At 40.0% G+C, this 13792-nt stretch overlaps 1 protein-coding gene across 1 annotated transcript in view; it reads left to right on the top strand.

Moving 5' to 3' along the window:
• The window catches only part of LOC112546742 (rho GTPase-activating protein 42-like), a 105691-nt gene that overhangs the window by 89834 nt on the left and 2065 nt on the right, over positions 1 to 13792 (top strand). The window lies entirely within an intron of this gene.

Raw genomic sequence — 13792 nt, 5'->3', positions numbered from 1 at the left:
GACTGCTGGACCCACCAGGTGGTGATCTGTGCAGGGGTTCCGTTCTCCAGACCAGTGTCCTCCATCCGCCTTGTCAGAGACGCATCGGACACCATCTGGGGAGCGCACCTGGGGGACATGCACACAAAAGGTATGTCATCTGTGGATAAGATCTCCCTGCATATGAATATCAGGGAGCTCTGGGCAGTCCGACTAGCCTGTGTAGTTTTCCTTCCCCACCTCAAGGGCAAGCCTGTCCTTTTTCTGTCAGACAACACGACAGCAGTGGCAGGGCGGGGCACGTTCCCCTCGGCAACCCGTTCCTCGGTAGGTCCTTTCTAAGCTCACAGGGCCCCTGTTCGAGCCATTAGCGACATGTTTCCTCCTGTAACTATCATACACGGTGTCCCTCTTGGTAGCGCTTATGTTTGCTAGGCGGGTATCCAAGCTCAGGACACTCACCTCAGATCCCCCCTACATGGTGTATTTCAAAGATAAGGTCAGGCTCTGCCAACACCCAGCTTTTTTGCCCATGATGGTGTCTTCCTTCCACACCTCCCAAGATATCTTCTTGCCAGTGTTTTACCCTAAGCAGCATGCGTCTGGGAAAGAACAGGCTTTATGCACTTTAGACGTGCGTTTTCCTTTTATTTAGAGAGGACAAAACCATTCCGAAAATCGCCACAACTTTTTGTGGCCATTGCGGAATGGGTGAGGGGTAAGCCCGTGTCTTTTCAGCAGATCTCCTCCTGGATTACCGCATTCATCAAGGAGTGTTATGCCCTGGTGGGGGTGCCAGCTCTTTCCCTTAGAGTGCACTCCACGAGGACTGTGGCCTCCTCCATCACTTTTGTGGCACAGGTTCCCATACTGGACATCTGCATAGCTGCCACATGGTCCTCAGTCCATACCTTTGTCAGTCACTATGCGCTAATGCATCAAGCCAGAGTGGACGCCGCTCTGGCAGTTCTCCACTCCTTGGTAGCTTCAGTACCTGGCCCTCCTCCATAGGTTTTGCTTTGGAGTCACCTAGGAATGCACATGAGCAATCACTCGAAGAAGAAAGAATGGTTACTTATCTTGTAACTGTTGTTCTTCTAGATGTGTTGCCCATGTCCATTCCAAATCCCCACCCACTGCCCTCTCTCCGGAGTATTCCGGTAAGAAGGAACTGAGTGGGTGAGGGGGCCAGCAGGGGTATATATGGGCCTGTATACTGGCACCACTCCAGGGGTCTCCCCTGCTGGCCCTAAGGATACTGCTGAGGGAAAAACTTCTGATGGCATGTGCACGCTGCGCGTACACACCCAGTTGGAATGGACATGAGCAACACATCTCGAAGAACAGCAGTTACGAGGTAAGTAACCGTTCTATAGGATGTGATTTCTTATGCACAATACACCTGCCTAGTTATGCTGATAAGTGCAGCTTGTAAGGAAGTGTGTGTGTGGGGGGGGGGGGGGGGGGGATGAGTTAAATGTAAGGCAGATATCTTAAGGAAAGGGAACTAAAGGGAACTTGCAGGAAGCTGACAAAAGATCATCTGAATCATGACATGGATTTCCTGGTAACTTCTACCAGGATGCTTAAAGTCTACAGAAAATAAACAGCAACAAATGTGTTGCAAGTAATCTGCATGTGTGTGTGTTTCATAATGTTTTTAAAACACAATTTTAATTAAGTTCTTTTCCATCACTGCCATGTTTGATTTTAGACCAGTTAATATGTGATCAAATGATGGTTGTGTTTCTTTAGGATTTTAGGATGATTTTCTTGAAGCAGATAAATCCAGCACTCAGATGCCTTTGGATGCATATCTTGTGTAATGCCCACAACAGAAGAATGGAGTGGAGAGGAGGGCTTTGGCCCACAGCTCTGTTTTTCCATCTGGAGCCTCAAAGGAAGCTGCCACAGTGGTAGTCAGAGAAATGCTGGGACTTCTCTTCTTGAAGCAGGGAGAACGGGGCGACAGAGCAGTAGCCAAGGCCTTTCTAAATGTGGAGCTGGAGGGTTTGCTTCTGCCTCTTCTCAGCTACCTTCACCCTCATGTTTTCAGAGGAGGGGGCTGTTTGTTCTTTTCCCTGTTACCTTAGGGTTCGATTTGGTTATTCTGTTCCTGTCCTCTCCCCCCAAACCTAGGACTTGACGAACTCTGAGATCTCCCATTAACTCACCTTCCCCTGCTGACTCCCACGTCTTTCCCAGCTCAGTTATTGCTCCCACAGACACCATTATGATAGGCGGTGTGCGGACAGTCTCAGTAGAGGTGTCAAACAATCAATATGGATGGCTGCATAGAAAAAAATACCTACAATCTTAGCATCCCTACAGAGCAGGAATGAGGATTGTTGATGATCAGTGTTTTGGGAAGTAGACACTATTGGGGTTGTCAACATAGCATGCTTCATGGGCAGTAACGTATATTTTCAGCGGTGTCTAGAGGTTCTTGATGTCTCAATTTGTGGGTGCCCAACTTGTGTAAATACTAGGTTTACTTGGTCTTGGCTTTGCACACGGAACTGGACTTGATGCTGTTTCAAGGTCCCTTTCAGCTTTACAATTTCTATGATTTTATGCCTGGTTTTAAGAAGGTAGGTGCTTAGCACTTCCTGAAAATGAGGCTCCTTTAAAGTATCTTAGGTTCGAGCACTTGAAATAATGATTAATTAATAACTACAAACACTTTATGGCTATACATTTCCTTAAGAAGAAAAGAGCAAATACATCATGAACTCTATTTCAGTTTTCCAATGCTGAACTTATTCAGACAGATACTGTGCCATATCTTTTATTACATTTTATTAAGGAAAATATATTAATGACACAGCTGTATTTTCAAGTCTGTTGCATTTCCTTGTACCACCCTTTATTTCGGCACCCACACAGAACCATCTACATGTAATGATTATACAGCTGTGAAAATTAAAATAGCATGTGTTTTCTCTCATTTTAAGTGTGTGTACCTCAGTGAAAATTGTGTGAGCTGACAAACACTGAAGTGTCTTGCACAATTTCCTTCCCATTCATCTGTTATGGAATGTTGAGGCTGAATATTTCTCGTCTATAACTGGAAATATGGACAGACTGGTTACTCGCAGAACACTTTATTCACTCCGGTTTAATATTGTATTGGGTTATATGACCAATGGTTTTATTTAAACAAATAAGCTTCAAAACACAGAGGAAGAAAAAGACAGAAGTTCTGACCCAAAATCAACAGACAGAAGTTCTGTCCAAAATAATTGGTTTGATATAAATTACAAAATTGAAATGCTATGAAGTTAAAAATAATGTATGGGTTTTTAAAATTAGAATTCAGACCTAATTGTAAAGGGGGGGCAATGGAGACCGGGTCTGGATAAGGGAAGAACCAAAGTATCTGTGTCTGTTATACCTTACCTTTTAGCTGTGTAAACTGAAATTTGGGTATAAGTTATCTTGTTGACAGTAGAACCAAAAGTGATCAGTAAGTCTGCTTCCTCTAATATCTTGGGAGTAAATGCCAGTGACTTTGCGCAGACATTTTTTCTTCCTTTTTTTCCCCTGAGGATGGATAAAAATAGCTGATTTTAAATAACAAATTGGATTTTTAATTTAATCAGATTTGAATTAAATGGTTTATTTTTAATAAATTAAATTAAATGTGTAATTGGCAATCTGTGTAAGCTGAAAATTATTATAATATATTAAAATAATGTAAATTATACAGCACAAGCTTGTTACAAAATTTCAAATGAGGTCAAATAACAAAGCTGATACAAGTTATTGTCTGAACATCAGAAACTAGCATTTACTGAATTTTTGAAACACTGCTTGACAGTAGTAACCTTTTCTGAAGAGGTAGAGAGAATATTTTCATAATTTCAGATGATTCAACTAATTCATTCAAAGTTAAATCATTTGGGAATAGAAAAAAGCATGAAAGCTTGTTTTCCTCTTTCTCTCTATGAATAATAATAATAAAAAACTAGGCATGATAAGATATGATCTACTAGTTATAAAATCTTGAAGGATATGGTGACCGGAAAAAATCCATTCAATTCACTAACTATACTTAATTCTTCCTTTGTTCAATACATCAGTCAGTTTTAAATGTAAAACCCATAATTTTTTCCTTATGTATCTAGCCCACTTAACATAGTTTAATAAAAATTAAAATGCTGTTCTTGTGCATATTTCATTAATTTGAAATTCCATCCAAATAGAGCTTGATATGTCACAAGTAAAAGTAATCATTTAGTAACTAAAATATATATCATTCACAATGTTATAATAGAAACAAAGTAAAAATTAAGACTTTATATGAATGTTTGTTAAACTATATCATTGCTTAAATAAATAGAGACATAGCGAAGGCTTATTATCATACACATACACACACACACACGAACGTACGTATGTATGTATCAAGCTTCATGTGAAAGCTGTATTTAGTTGCAAATCAGCATGTATTAATGGCTACCAACCAATGGCCATTTTAATCAACTTTTCTTTGAGACAAAAACAAAGTACAAGTGCAAATCATGATAAAAATAATTTATTTAAATCAAGGTTTCCTGCTCGTTGATTTATACTATAACTGGTTATTTATATCATTTTGATTTAAATCAACTCATTGTGGAAACTGAGGAAGCATGACTTGTAATCTTCCCATCTCACTCCACTCCTGCCCTGCAAAACAAACCAACCAACCCCCACCCTCCCACACATACACCTGTAAGACTAGTAACAGAAAAACAATCTAAAATGAAATCATTCCATAAAATGTTGTAATTTGTTCCCTACTCCTTCTGGATGTATTACTGTGGGAGTGGCAGGGAAACTCCCTCAACCCTCAAAAAGGAAATGAAAGCCTTGAAAGATAACTCATAAGCTTTAGCTGGCATGTGCTTTGTCTAAATTTATTTGTTGTGTGTGGTTTTTTTTAATGAATTTACTCCTTCAGAAAAGCAGCTTTATCATCCTATATGATTAGGAATCACTGGGAAAGAGATCGTTAATAACACAGAAAATGCCATGTCACTATTTGAATTCATGGTATGCCCCACACTTCTGGTCAACCAATCTCAAAAAAGATGCATTAAAATGGGAAACAGTATAGAGAAGAGCAATAAAATTATTAAGGTTATGGAACAGCTTCCGTATGAGGAGCTATTACAGACAGAAATTATTCATTTTAGGAAAGAGACAATTAAGGGAGGATATGATAAAGGTCTATTAAATCATTAATGGGGTGGGGAAAAAAGGAATAGGGAAGTGTTATTAATCCTTAGTGAAATAATACATCATCCATGACAATAAATAATCAGCAGATTTAAAACAAACAAAGATGAGCTTCTTCACAAAGTACGCAGGCAACCTGTGGAACTTTTTGTCAGAGGATGTTGTGGAAATGAGAAATGTAGCTGGATTAAAAGAAGAATTAGATAAATTGGAGGGTAGGTCTGTTAATGTTTCTTCCTAGTGCTATCAGTGTTGCTAAACCTCCACTTGCCAGAAACAGGGTCCGGATGATTGGTTTTTTTATTGTTGTTGTTCTGCCTTTTATTCTGATGTAAGGAATTCTGCTTTAGTCATATATTGAAACCCATCATTTAATTTCATCTTCTATCTTTAAATTCACTCATTTTCATATACAAAACAATAATGTACCTAGTGCTAGGTTATATAAAATCTGGATTATTTTGATATAAGTTGCGGAAAACAGCTCAGTAATGTTTATCTTTAACCTATTGTCAAATTTCAATGTTAATACAATATAAGGCTAATTTTAAAGTGTTTTATAGAGTATCTACAGTAGATTATAAAATAGGTATACATCTTATACCAGGAAGTAAACTCTATATACATGAATATACAACAAAACTTCTTAAGGTCAGTTATGATTTCATTTTTTGTTCATATGAACGACAAAATCCATCCTAGATCACATTCTGAAAGACTATAGAAAAGTTTTTTCTTGGCATATATAATGTGAAATGGTTCCTCAGAATAAGCTGTTACTAACATTAGTTTGCTTCCTTACAAGGCAAACTAAAGAAAGAATATTTAAATGAAAAGAGTAGAAGTTCAAAAATAAAAAAGATGGAGCTGTTTCTTTTAAAAAAGAAACTGTCCAGCAAATTATTGCTGGATTTTTGAAAGCTCCAGAGAAAACAGCTGGAGACCTGCTGTAATTGTGACGAACAAAGCCACAAATAAACAGTAGGGTATGTTCAAAATTGTTTTTGCATGTTAAAACTTGTGTCTTGTAGACATCTTTCCCATCATAATGTGAAGTGTTATCTTACAAACTCTTTCAATAGTATTTACATAGGAAGCAGACTGTAAAACTATTCCAATAATGTAAACTAGTACCTTTTAACTACTTTGACTGGATATAAATAAACTAATTAAGGAAGTATTTGCTCTGTTTTACTAAAAATGACCTAACAATAATGCATTTCCTTATTCTGCTGAATTAATTTATCTGAAGATGGATTCAGAAAAAATAAATAAACATTATTAAAAATAATGTAAACAAATTGAATTCTACATTTTCTTCCTCTGTTTTTCCAGTATTTGTTCAGGTATAATTTTTTATAATGTACTGTTCAGTGACCCAAGACATTTTCTATTGTAAAAATTCCTTTTTTTTTTCTTTTTGATTTACTCTAGTTCATGTATGTCTTGTCTGATAAGGAATGTGCATTACACACTGTAGAATTAGTAGGAAAAGGTTATGACTTGTGTGGAATTCAGATTTCCTGACAGAGTACAGTAGGTCATACAGAAAACAAATGGCTTTAGTGTCTCTTGGTATTTAATTTGCATGAAGTACACTGACTTGATCCAAACAGTAATATGAAGACTTTTTTTAAGCTGCATCTTTTACTGACCCAGTCAAAATCTTTATCATATTCACCAGAGTTATTATTTGTTCATAGAAACCTATTTTGGTCAAATATAATGTATCTTGTTTGTTGGAAATTTTTAAAAAAATCCTTTCATTGTAAGGATTATAAATGCAATGTAAGCAAATAACCTAGTTCAGTCCTTATTTCAATGAGTGCAACTCCATTGAGACAGGGACGTTTAATACACCTCTACCCCATTTCCTCTGCTATCCAAGGCCTGTTGAAATATGAGGAGACAGAGAATGTCAATCTGACTGCCTCCTACTGACCAAGTTATGTTTGGTTCCCTTACCTGGCACAGATGTTGGTATGTCCTCTGGTTCTTCTTTGGCCCATTCATCATCTGCTCTCTTAATTCATCAGAGAAATCCTTCACCTCGGTTTCTGGATCCACCATCTCCAGGCATGGCTTTCTCATGGTTTCAAGATGCAGAAGTGGAATGTTGTGACAGGTGAAAGGGACATATTGCTACAAAGAAGAAAACTGACCACTTGATGTATGTGTCTACAGAAATGGAAGCAGTCCCAAATTTGGTGTTACTCTAGGCACACAGACTCAATATTTTCCTCACTCCTTCTCATTTTAGACTGTGAAGAGTCAAAATTCTATCAGCGCCTTTAAGAAACATCTTTTAGCTATAACAGCTTTTCACTGTCAAGTAGACAGATACTGCGTTCACTGGCCAACAGACATGTACATTCGTTAAGAGCACTGGAAATCTCTTCCTGCATGTGAGACCACCTCCTTCTATCTTTCTTTAGTTCTGAGAGTATTAACTAGACACCCCCCTCCCCCAGTGTTCCCACTAAACTGGGGGGCTGCACAGCTTCACAGGTGATTAATCACCCCAACCCAATCAGCTCAGTGCATGAAGTCCTGAGCCTCTGACTGGGCGGGGTTAATTAATCGCCTGTGAAGCTGTGCTGCCATGCAGCTTAAAGAAGTGCCATGTACTTCTCCCCCCCTCTTCACTCTCCCGTGGCCCTTGGAGCCTGGAGTAGGGTCATCAATGTAGTAGATCAGGATTTACAGACATGGTGTTGTAACAGGTTTCCTACTCCATCAGTGATGATAACCAGAAGGCTGCATGCGTGTGTGCTCAATTTGTGCCATGTTGACTTGCACAATTAGTCAACACAGGAGACTCTGAGAGAGCTCCCAAAGACTATAAATCAGATAAAGATTGAAGGCACCCAACAAGGTTTATGCTTAAGCGAAGTACAGTAATAGTAATCAGCAGGGCTCGCCGAACTGCAGCGAGCCCCACTCGCCAGCCGCGCTGTCCAGCGATCTGCGCATGTGTAGATCGCCTGAACCCGGCTCTTCTGGGTTGCAGTCTGCTCACCACGGGTGAGTAGATTGCATTATTTGTCGAGCCCTGGTCATCAGTAGACTCTATTGAACCACTATGCGTATGTTCTCCGTACAATGGACTCAGCTCAGTCAGTGGGCTCACCTGACTAACACCTCTCTGTTGACAGAGGGATATAGATTAGGCACTTCAAAATTGCTAATGAAGTGGGGATTTAAATATCCCAAGCTTCATTAGCATAAACATGCCCACCGCTTTTTTCCAAAATAGAGTTTTTTCGGGCAAAAAACGGCAGTCTAGTCGAAAATAAACCCTTTTTCGAAAGATCCTGTATTCCTCAAAAAATGAGACTCCACTGCTCCCCCTCCACTGCTTTGCCCCAGCTGGACAAAGACTATTCCCACAAGACTGCCCACTTTATATACAGGTACAAACAAGTTATGCATCAGTCCTTATGTTTCAGGTTATCCCCCTCTGATGTCAGGTTACCACCCTCTGACATCAGGTTACCTCCCTCCCGCTAATTAGATACCACCCATCACCCTGTACCTCATGGTTTGATTAGATTATCTCTATCCATCATGCTGTCAGTTTAGACCCTTTCCTGAATCTGGGTTGGTATCTGTGGGGAGTGTATGTGCCAAGATTTTTTTTTTTTTAATAAGCTGGTGTAACCATCCTTTTGGAATGTGCTTTTTTTAACCTATGACCAGTACCAATTACTATTCTACACCAGGGCCTACTACCAATTAGTGTTTTGCACACACAGCTCTGTTTGTGCCAAGTTCTGTGAGTTAGGGGCCTGACACTTGCTCACAGTTTAGCTTTGCTTTATATTAGCAAAATGTTGTCCATTATTAGTTAGGCCTCAGGCCTCAAACCAAGCCTGTGCAACATGGGCTTTTGTTTCAGGCCCTCATCTTACTACAGAGCCCATGGCAACTTTCTGTCTCTTACCCTGTCCACGAAGACAGCATTTTTGATTTCCATCACTTCAGTTAGACACATAGGAAAAAAACATTCACAGGCTTTTTAAAATACACAGTAACACTGAGGTGCACCTCAAGTTTCTCCCTAAAATGGCCTCTGCCTTTCATTTGAATTAACAAATCCATCTTCAGTCTTCCCCTTCCCCGTACCCTCCGCCCAAAATAAACCCACATTGAGACAACAGGGGGGCAATCTTTAGTATACTGGATATTAGAAGATTGCTGGTGTTTTATGTGGACAAGACGTAGGACTTCAGAAGGTCTCCTAAACCTTTTTCTTTCCTCAGTGAAAAGATCCAACAGTTCTGCAATTTTAGCTCAAAGATTATACAAATAGGTCTCCATTAGTATTCATCACTCTTACTAAAGGACAGCTTATCCTCTCCTTCCAGAGTCTGTATGCACTCCATGAGTTTAGTCTATACCTCGGTCACATTCTTTAAAGATGTCCCTATCTTGGGAATTCATACAGTAGTGACTTGGATCTCTGCTCAGACTTTCATAGACCACTACGTGTTCACTGGAGCCTCGACCTTCAGTGCCATGCTTGGCTCCACATTGCTTTCTGCACTAACAGACTCTGAAGACCCAGCTCACAAAATTATTGTGAAGTCATCTACAATGGAGCACCCATAAGGATGCTATTTGAAGAGGAAGTTACTCACCTGTGCCATTATGATGATTCTCTTAAATTTTGTGTCCTTATGATTGCTCTACAACCTGCTCCAGTTCTCTCTACTTTGGAATTCTCAATTCAGGGCTCTGCAGTAGAGAAGGAACTGGGGGTAGACCACAAGAGAAGGAGAGTGCATGTACAGGCTGAATGGACAGTGCTACCTAAAATCTTGAATTAGAGGCTCAGGGGCTCAGATTCTCCTACAGTGGAGCACCCACAGAAAGAGACATCAAAGAATCATTGTTGCTGCACAAGGTGAGTAACTTCCTCTTCTTTCTCCTATTGATTATGATGCCTTCTTTTGTACAGCTAAGAGGTCAGTTTTTACTTATTTTTATTTAATTTATTTCATGGATGAGAGAGGAGTTGTCCTGAGGCAATAGGGAGGCCATAAGTTTCTGATTATGTATATTGAATGCTGCCCCCCAGGCTGAACGGATAAAAGGTGAGCATTGCTATATATCAGAGATGCTCACATTTTTCATCTTCTTGACCATGTTTTAAAGTAGTACTAATATCATGGACCTTTGTAGTGTGAGCGTAGCCATTTATGAGGAGTTTGGATCCTGGGGTGAAGAATGCAATATGGGGCAAGACTCAAGTCAATGGAAAGACTTTCATTGATTTCAATGGGTTTGGATCTGACGCTTAGATACATAGAGTGCTCTGTACAATGGGTGCTGTATATTATTCAATTGAAATAAATTTGTCACTGGCAAAATGACTCCACAGCAAAAATAAAATAGAAATAGAGCTCAAAAGTAAAAATTTAATATGGCAACTGTAACTTATCATATGGATAAAACTGACCAGTTATTTCAGGGAAATAATCTGGAAACAATTTATGTTGCTGACTGAACTAGAAATTTAACTGTTCTATAAAGTACGTCCTCGTTTCCTGAATATATAATAAAATGTAGAGTGTTTCATGTCCTTCTACAAAATAGGGTATCATTTAGTAATAGATGGAGAATCACTTCAACATGCAGTGCCAGGAATAAAAAAGTTCTACTCTGTTTTATAGGAAAAAGTGGTATTGTGCTAACTTGTTGGACATATAAATATGAGAATACTGACCCTCTGTAATTTGCCATCTGCCAGTTAGCTTTTTGTGTGAGAAGAAAAGAGAGACAGTTGAACCTAGAAAGAAAGCACGAAGAACTGGAGACCTAGTTGGAGATAAGTCAGGCAGGTAAGTGCAGGAGCTGAACCGCTGCAGCAGTAACAGAGGACAGGTAGCTGGTGAAGCAGGAGCAGAGAGAAGCTAATGAGGTCAGCCAAAGCAGTAGGTAGGAAGCTGCAGGAGGGATGGACAGATCTTGAGTTAGAAAAAGATCTATGTCAACAGTCACCTTAGCAGCATGGTGAGAGTTTGCAAATATTTGCTTACTCAGGAATACCAGTAAAGAGCATACTGGAGCTAAAAAGCAAATAACTTTTTTGTAACATTTGGCTGGGAAGGGGATGATAGAAGGTAGAACTGCCTAGAGGGAAGAGTTCTTTAATCTCCCCCCACCCCATACACACACATACAAAGTTCCCATCGATCGACTTCAGTGATGGAGTTGTGGATTATTCAAAAGTATCAAACACATAAAACCTTTCAAGAAGCATAAAACCTTTTTAAATTCACTAAGGATAATATTTTTGAAGGTGACTAGGGGATTTAACTAAATTGTGTGTCTAAACCTCCTAGCTGGATGTACAATTGTCAAGCTTGGACTGTTTTTTATCATTTCCATATTAGTCTGTGGAGCTGATCTGCAGAGTGTGTATATGCATGGTTCTGAGACACCCAGATCAGTTAAAGGATATTTTGTCTGTCGGCTTAAAGGTCAGTTTTGCTTTGATTTTTAAAAATGCTCTGTGGGATTCCATGTTTCTATGCCTTACTGAGTCCTGCGCTCAGTTTATAAGTACAAAATGATTTTTTCCATTGGCACTTCTGCAAACTGAGCGTGGGAATTGCTGTTCTTTGTGGTTACTAAATTTATTATAAGGCTCAAATGCTCCCCCTCATTACACTTGTACAAAGCTCTAGAAAAAGTACTGTAAGGAAGGGATGGATTAGGTTACTTTCATCTCTGTTTTGAGATTCTGAGGGTATAAGAATGTAGGTCTTGTGTAAGACAAACCATTGATTCATCAAGTTCACCATTCTGTCTTTGCAGCAGCCAATAGTGGATGCTTCAAAGGAGGATAACCCACCTTCAACAATTATTATATACCTGTCCTAATTATGCAGTGCTGTCCATTGAATTTGGTGGCAAATCCTTAATGGCTCTTTATGTTCTTAGAAAATAATAATACATGTTGGAGTTCCCTGGTCCAGCACTCTCGGGACCTAAGCTGTCCCAAATCAGGGAGTTTGCCAGACCAAGGAAAGTCAGTGGTCCCCTGCTGGCTGCCCCACTATCGGGCTCCTCTCTCCGTGTCTCCCTGCCCGGCTACTTGGCCCCACTAACGCTGGCATGGCACAGGCTCCCCACCCTGCTGCCCCAAGGTCCCCTGGGTTCCTGGCCAGGAGAACCTGGCTGCTTCTGGTTGTGCTGCCACAGTGTGTTCCCTGGGATTCCCTGGCTGGGGCCGCCCAGCCACACACCACCAGCCATGATGCTGCCAGGGTTCCCTGGCCAGGACATCACCCTATTTCTAGGGCCAGCGCCACTGCCACTGGGGTTCCCCAGCTGGGGCCAGCCACCTTTGCCAGGCTCACTTCTAGGACTCCCTGGCCACTTGGCACAGCTAATGCCAGGGCTTCCTCAGCCAGGGTAGGAGCTCCCCAGCCGCTGCTGGCCCAGCTGGGGCTCCCTAACCCCTGCTCTCTTTCAGCTCACTCCTGCTCCTGTCTCTGGGGCTCTTTGGTCCAGCAACATCAGCAGCCTTGCTATACCACTGATGTTGCTGGACCAGAGAGTCCCATATTTCGGAGGTTCAACCTGAATAAACAAAGGAAAGGGATTTTTAAGTTTTCCCACCACTTGCTCACAAAGTCCTTGCTTCTTAACCCTGCAGCTGGTACAACAAAATTTTCTAAAGATCTCTTCTCTGAAGGTGAGCCAAATTTTGTGTAAACAAATGTTTGGGAAGTCAGTTATGCATTACTGGTAGTAAGTCATCTGGAAGAAGTGAAAGATAAAGATTCAATTGATTAAAACAGAAAATAGAAATAACTTTTTATAGTATGCAGCTTATTCTCTCAAATTCCAGTTGCAACATGCTCAAAGTGTAAAATTGTCTGTTCAGTGTTGTCACAAGTGGATGTAAATGTATCTTCTCTGATTACCCTAGTCTTCTGCCAAAAGCATATCAAAATTTGGACACTTTCCTAGACAGACTATTGCCTGCAGTATTGGAATGTTTTCCTTGTTGTTCTGTTTTACAGCTTAATGTTTTCATATTTCTATTTACCTCCAAAATAAGCTTTTGATTTATGTTAATTCTAAACAGACTTTATTTAGATCATTATACCAGTGACATTTCAAGATGCTTAACTTTCATGACACTTCTTTTTTTTAACTTTTTTGTTATTCACAAAAGAGAGTACCTGGAATTACCCAACTGTGTAGTCTACAGTTGAAGGGCAAAACAATAAAATCTTTTTTTCTCCCCAGTCAAGATACTTAATTGATGTTTGGTAGTTATAAACATGCCCTCATTTGGGTCCTATCCTGTCCTTCATTGCTCATGCACAACTTCCAGCATTGCCAGGTTGATGGCAAATGGAGAGTGACCTTACTTCCCAATAATGACCTCTGGTTAGAAGAATGGGTAATTCTACTTTTCAGGGAATTTAATATACTTTTTTACACTAATATTGGGGGAGGGAGGAAAGAAGAGGTAATTTCTTCTTTCCGTGAACATACCTAGCCCTCTTAATGTTACCTTTAAATTGCACTTTCCATCCTTTTGTGACAAGATGAATCCTCAGAAAGTACA

This window comes from Pelodiscus sinensis, unplaced genomic scaffold, assembly GCF_049634645.1.
Source record: "Pelodiscus sinensis isolate JC-2024 unplaced genomic scaffold, ASM4963464v1 ctg79, whole genome shotgun sequence".
NCBI lineage: Eukaryota > Metazoa > Chordata > Testudines > Trionychidae > Pelodiscus > Pelodiscus sinensis.
Note: the sequence above shows the minus strand (reverse complement) of the source record. Positions and strands in the feature narration are given on the sequence as shown.